Source organism: Myotis myotis, unplaced genomic scaffold (assembly GCF_014108235.1).
Source record: "Myotis myotis isolate mMyoMyo1 unplaced genomic scaffold, mMyoMyo1.p scaffold_m19_p_2, whole genome shotgun sequence".
Classification (NCBI taxonomy): Eukaryota; Metazoa; Chordata; class Mammalia; order Chiroptera; family Vespertilionidae; genus Myotis; species Myotis myotis.
This window is the reverse complement of record NW_023416324.1, coordinates 121,207,582-121,214,214: the sequence shown is the minus strand read 5'-3', so window position 1 is coordinate 121,214,214 and position 6,633 is coordinate 121,207,582. Positions and strand designations below refer to the sequence as shown.

The 6,633-nt window shown below is 45.6% G+C and overlaps 1 pseudogene; it reads left to right on the top strand.

The window, feature by feature from the left end:
• Window positions 1–3,233: 3,233 nt before the first annotated feature.
• LOC118675171 lies at window positions 3,234–3,593 on the top strand (annotated as a pseudogene).
• Window positions 3,594–6,633: the final 3,040 nt, after the last annotated feature.

The following is a 6,633-nucleotide window of genomic DNA, read 5'->3' as shown; positions in this document are numbered from 1 at the left end:
TTTAAATATAAATATATTTAGTTGACTTTTTATTGTGAAATAGACACACAAGCATTACAGAAATTATGTTGCCCAAAATTAAAGAGCTAATTTAAAAATAAAACCAAGGGGAGAACCAAGATAGCATGTAGACAAATGAAGCTATTCACTGCCTCTGACAACCACATCAAAATTACAACTAAAATACAGGAAAACCTTTATTCAGAACCACCTGAAATCTGTGTGAATGGAAGTCCTACAACTAGAGAAGTAAAGAAGAAAACACATTGAGACCAGTAGGAGGGGCTGAGGCACAGAATGAGCTGGTCCAACACCCATGTGTGGCATTTTTATAATCAGGAGAGATACTGTGGCTGTGGAGGCTCCCCATGAGGAGCAAGGGGTCCCAGACCCACACCAGCCAGGGTTCCAGTGCTGGGAATAGAAATCCCCATAACTTTGAGCTATAAAAACCAGCAAGATTGTGGGTGAATGACTCGGAGGTTGCTGGAGACCCAGAGAGTTCCTCTTAAAGGGCCAGTGCATAGACGTACTCAGATTTGATCTCTCTAGGCTCCAACACTAGTGCTGCAGCTGGAAAGGAACCTGGGACATCAGATGAGGAATTAGATTGTTTGGCATTGGGGCAGAAACTTGGGGGCAGCTTTCTCTCAGATGGGGGTGCTCTTGGGTTCATTTCTCCTATGTTGGGACTCCCTGCCACTCAATCACAGGGCTAACTGGCAGTCATATCTTTCCATCAGTTTGACTCATACTGTTTGCTCTGCCCTGCTGATTCCCTGAGACCTAATTTCAGCCCCGCCCAACCTGTTTGCAGTTGCTTTTCCATAAGAATGGCCTTTCCTGGCCTGCCTTGCTTTACATTTTGGCCTCTTCTGGACACTTCCAAAGCCAATGCAAGTGTCAGCCATCTGCATATCTCTCTGTAGCTCCTTCCAGGTGGCCCCAGGCAGTGGCTGACTTTGCACCTCCCAGGACACCCCAGAGCCAGTGCACTTGGTAGACCACTTCAGACCATACAAGATTATAACTCTACATATCCACAAGTGACACATTATAGGGGCAGACTCAATGAGCACCAAAGCCTCACTGTAACAAGTACTCCATAGGGTGTCTCCTGCACATCAGCTCTTCCACTGTAGTTGCAGTTGGTCCTCAAAGCCAATTGGCCTTGTGGCCAAGTCCTCCCAGTGATGCCAATAACAATCAAGGCATAATCACAAGACTGTACACACAGCCCACACTGGGCTGTACCTAGAGTGCCCAGCTCAGGTGACTGGAGAGGCTGAGCCAATAGGCCCTAAAGGACACCTACTACACAAGGCCACTCTACCAATTCCAGAAGACATAGCAGTTCTACATAATACACAGAAACAAACACAGGGAAGCAGTCAAAATGCAAAGACAAAAAACATATCACAAATGGAAGAAATGGAAGCAAGCAAACTACTGGATATAGAGTTATAAACAATGGTTATAGATTGCTCAAGGATATTAAAAAGAGCATTAAGGAACTTAAATGAGAGATTCAGAGGACTTAGTGAGACTTTCAAGGCTCTTAGTGAGAATTACAAAGACATGTAAAAGGACCAGTTAAAAATTAAGCATATACTAACTGAAATAAAGAGCAATTTACAGGGATTCAACAGTAGAGTAGAGGATTCTGAGAATCAAATCAAATACTAGGAATATGAGAAAGCAAAAACAAAACAAAACACCCAGTCAGAAGAACAAAATGAAAAAAGAATCCAACAATATGAACATAGTATACAGAGCCTCAGAGACAAGTTAAAGTGTACCAACATTTGCATTATGGGGATGCCAGAAGGAGAAGAGAGAGAGCAAGATTTTGAAAACCTATTTGAAGAAACAATGACAGAAAACTTTCCCTACCTGGTGAAAGAAATAGACTTACAAGTCCAGAAGGCACAGAGTCACAAACAGGAGAAACCCAAAGAGACCCACACCAAGACATATCATAATTAAAATACCAAGGGTTAAAGACAGAGAGAATCTTAAAAGCAGCAAGAGAAAAAAAGCTAGTTACCTACAAAGGAGTTCCCATATGACTGTCAGCTTATTTCTTAACAGAAACTTTTCAGGCCAGAAGGGGGGTGGCAAGAAATATTAAAAATAATGAATAGCAAGGACCTACAACCTAGATAATTTTACCCAGCAAAGCTATAATTTAGAAATGAAGGTCAGATAAAGAGCTCCCAGACAAGAAAAAGCTAAAGGAGCTCATCACCACCAAACCAGAATTACATGAAATGTTGAAAAATATTCTTTAAGAAGAGAAAGAAGAAAAAAGATTAAAAATATGAACAATAAAATGGCAATAAATATATATCTATCAAAAATTGAATATAAAAATAATTGAACAAGAAATCTAAAGAACAAAATAAACTGATGAGTAAAATAGAATCAGAGGCATGGAAACACAGAACAGATTAAGGAATCTCAGAGGGAAAGGGGGAGAGGGAAGAGAAGAGATTAATCAAATATCTTATATGCATATATGCATTACCTATGGACACAGGCAAAAGGGAGGTGAAGGCCTGGGGCAAGCAGGGAACTATGTGGAGGGGAGCAATTAGGGGAAAGAAAGGGACATCTGCAATACTCTCAACAATAAACATTTAAAAAATAAATAAATAAATAAATACAAGGTTTTCTGAAAGCAGTTTCTTCATGAAATGTGAATAAGCCATCAGCATTTTAGGTTATAGATATGAAACAAAACACAATAATTACATTCCTATATAAATTATATTTCATATATCAATATTTGAATGTATATATATATATATACATATATATATATACATATACATATATATCTCCCACTTAATAAAGAGGGAATATGCTAATTGACCCTCACGCTGTTGCAAATGTGGTGGTGCCTACAGCCAATAATAAGGGAATATGCTAATTTACCACCACGCCCTCAAAGATGGCAGTGCCCACAGCCACATGATGGCCAGCAGGGGAGGGCAGTTGTGGGCGATCAGGCCAACAAGGGAGGGAAGTTGGGGGCAACCAGGGCAGCAGAGAAGGGCAATTGGAGGTGAACAGGCTGGCAAGGGAAGGTAGTTAGGGGTGACTTGGCCTGCAGGGGAGGGCAGTTATATATATATATAGCTTACTAAAAATTCATAAAAATGGATAGCAAGCTGCTGTAGGAATTTCTTCAGCTTTTTCAACCTTGGGCATTTCCAACTTCATTCCTCAACATGAAGGCATTAAGCTCCTTGTGCGGCTGCTATCAGGCAGTGTGCTGCCTGTTGGAATGCAGCCTAGCCATTGCGTGGGGCAGCAGCAAGGGCCCGGAAGCCAGGAGCCACTGAGTCTGCTGGACAACATGAACCACTGCTACTTGCACCTGCAGGAACTGGTACCCAGAGTCCCACAAGGCACTCAGCTTAGCCAGGTGGGAAATCCTGCAGTGTGTCATCGACTACATCCTCAACCTGCAGGTGGTCCTGGCCGAGCCAGCCCTTGGACCCCCAGCAGGCCCACATCTTTCCATCCAGACAGTGGACCTCTCTCCGAAACTCGGGATCTCCAATGACAAGAGGAATTTCTGCCACTGACCTGGCCTTCCTGGCACCTCCAGAACAAAGGTGCTGGTGCCTGTTCTACCTGGGACCCCAGGACTCTGTGACCAGAAGCCCAAGGGCATGGATGGATCGCAGGCTCTCCCTGCCCACTTCACTTCTCAAACCGCTGCCTTGAGGCTGGACCTGGTGCCCAGGAGTGAAGGACTGTGAACTTAGGTGACCTAAAGAGCCAGAGCAAGATCTGGGCACCAACTAGGCAATGTCACCCAGCCCCACCCCACCCCCAAATTCTAAAGACTGTCAGAGTGTGTAGGGTGTGTGGTGGGGTTACAGTGGCTGCTCCAAACTCTGTCAAGGCCAGCAATAGAGCTGATCTTCTGGTCTCGGAAAAGGGCCCTGTTGCCCTGATTATCCTATCTAATAAAAGAGAAACATGGTAATTGGCGTACAACCGCTACCCTGCCCATTGGCTAATCAGTGAGATATGCAAATTAACTGCCAGCCAAGATGGCGGCCGGCAGCCAGGCAGCTTGAAACTAACATGAGGATTGCTTGCTTGCTTCAGTGACGGAGGAAAACAACTTTCCCCGCCTGCCTTGCCGGCCTCTGAGCTTGCAGTTTAAGAAACTCTGTAACAAATATAGAAGCTAAACAAAACCCCAGAAACCTCCTTTCAGCGAGCCGGGATCTCAGAGCTGGAGTTATACATTGTTTTGATTATAGAACCAAAACAAACAGATACCTGCTTTCAGGAGTGGAGGCCTAAGAGCTGGAGCCTCAGAGCTAAAGCTGGCCCAGAATAAAAAAAGAAAAAGAAAAAGAAAAAAAGGAGCGGTTGGGAGCTTCTGTCACCCACCAGCCTGAAAACAGCCCTCAGCCCTTCACCCAGACTGGCCAGGCACCCCAGTGGGGACTCCCACCCTGAAGGGTGTGTGACCAGGTGCAAACAGTCAGCATCCCCTCACCTAGGCTGGCCAGGCATCCCAGTGGGGACCCCCACTCTGATCCGGGACACCCTTCAGGGCAAACCAGCGAGCCCCTACCCATGCGCCAGGCCTCTATCCTATATAGTAAAAGGGTAATATGCCATCCAGCACCGGGATCAGCGGAGCCGAGAGGCCTCCCAGCACGAGGATAAGCATGACAGGGTGGAGCTCCCCAACCCCCTGATCGCCCTGCAGCTCTGTGTGTGACAGGGGGCGGGGCCACAACCTCCCTATCCGCCCTGTTCTGTTCCTGACAGAGGAAGGCGCCCCAACCTCCTGATAAGCCCTGCTCTGTGCCTGATACAGGGGAGCTCCCCAACCCCCTGATCGCCCTGCGTCTCTGTGTGTGACAGGGTGCGGAGCCCCAACCCACTGATCGGCCCTGCTCTGTCTGTGACAGGGTAGAGCAATAACCTCCCCATCGGCCCTGCCCTGAGTGTGAGAGTGGTGGCGCCCCAACCCCCTGATCGGCCCTGCTCTGTGTGTGACAGGGGTCGGTGCCCCAACTCCCCTATCGGCCCTACTCTGTGCGTGACAGGGGGGAGCTCCCCAACCCCCTGATCGACCCTGCTCTGTCCGTGACAGGGTACGGAGCCCCAACCCCCCTGATGGGACCTGCTCCGTGCGTGACGGGGGGTGGTGCCACAACCTCCCCATCGACCCTGCCTTCAGTGTGACAGTGGGCGGTGCCCCAACCCCCCAATCGGCCTTACCCTGAGCATGACTGAGGGTGGCATCACAACCTCCCAATCCATCCTGCTCTGTGCATGAGAGGGGGCGGGGCCCCAACTCCCCAATCAGCCCTGCTCTGAGCCCGACCAGGGGCTGCACCTAGGGATTGGGCCTGCCCTCTGCCACCCAGGAGCAGGCCTAAGCCAGCAGGGCGTTATCTCCCGAGGGGTCCCAGACTGCGAGAGGGCACAGGCCGGGCTGAGGGACCCTCCCTTCCCCCCCGAATGCACAAATTTTTGTGCACTGGGCCTCTAGTGAACTCTATAATAGATTATATAGCTTTTGTACCTTTTTTTGCAGGAAGGTGGCTTTCTGTAACCATGCGATGTATGTTATTAAACTTTTTATGAAAGTTAACATTTTGCATAATAAACGGGTTTTAAACAAAAAATTCATAAAATTGAATATTTTTAAGACTTACAATATTATATTGAAGAGTTTAACATTTCTACTTGACTAACTGCTATAACAAGCAGACAAAATCAATGAGGAATCAGAACATCTGAACAACTCAGTCAAACAACCTGACCTAACTGTATTCATAGAATATTGTACTCCAGCAACTATAACATTAATCAAGATAAAAAAAATGGAGTATATGCCATAAAACAAGTCTCAATATATTTCAGAAGATTAAAAAGTATGTTGGAATTCTAGGATAATAGAACTATTACTAGTCTCTCGAATTTTTACCATATAGTCTTATTTTTCTTTCTAAGAATTTGTATTTTTAAAATCTTTATTGTTGCAAGTATTACATATGTCCCTTTGTTTCTCCCATCGACTACTTCTAGTCCACCCCCGCCCCACCCCCCCACACACACTAGTGCTTCACCACCCTATGGTCTGTGTCCATGGATTATGCATATATGCAAACAAGTTCTTTGGTTGATCTTTTCCCATCCACCCACACTCCCCTGTCCTCCCTCTGAGATTCAATAGTCTGCTCATGCTTCTATGTCTCTGGATCTATTTTGTTCATTAGATACTACATATGAATGGAATCATGTGATATTTATTTTTCTCTGACTGGCTTATTTCACTTACCATAATACTCACCAGTTCTATTCATGCTGATGGAAATGTTAAGAATTCTTTCTTTTTATAGCTGCATAGTATTCCATTGTGCAATGTACCACAGGTTTTTTTTATATATATATATTCTTTTTTTAAATATATATTTTTATTGATTTCAAAGAGGAAGGAAGAGTGAGAGAGATAGAAACATTAATAATGAGAGAGAATTATTGATCAGCTACCACCTACATGCCCCCTACTGGGGATCAAGCCTGAAACCCAGGCATGTGCCCTTGACCAGAATCGAACCTGGGGCCCTTCAGTCCACAGGCCAATGC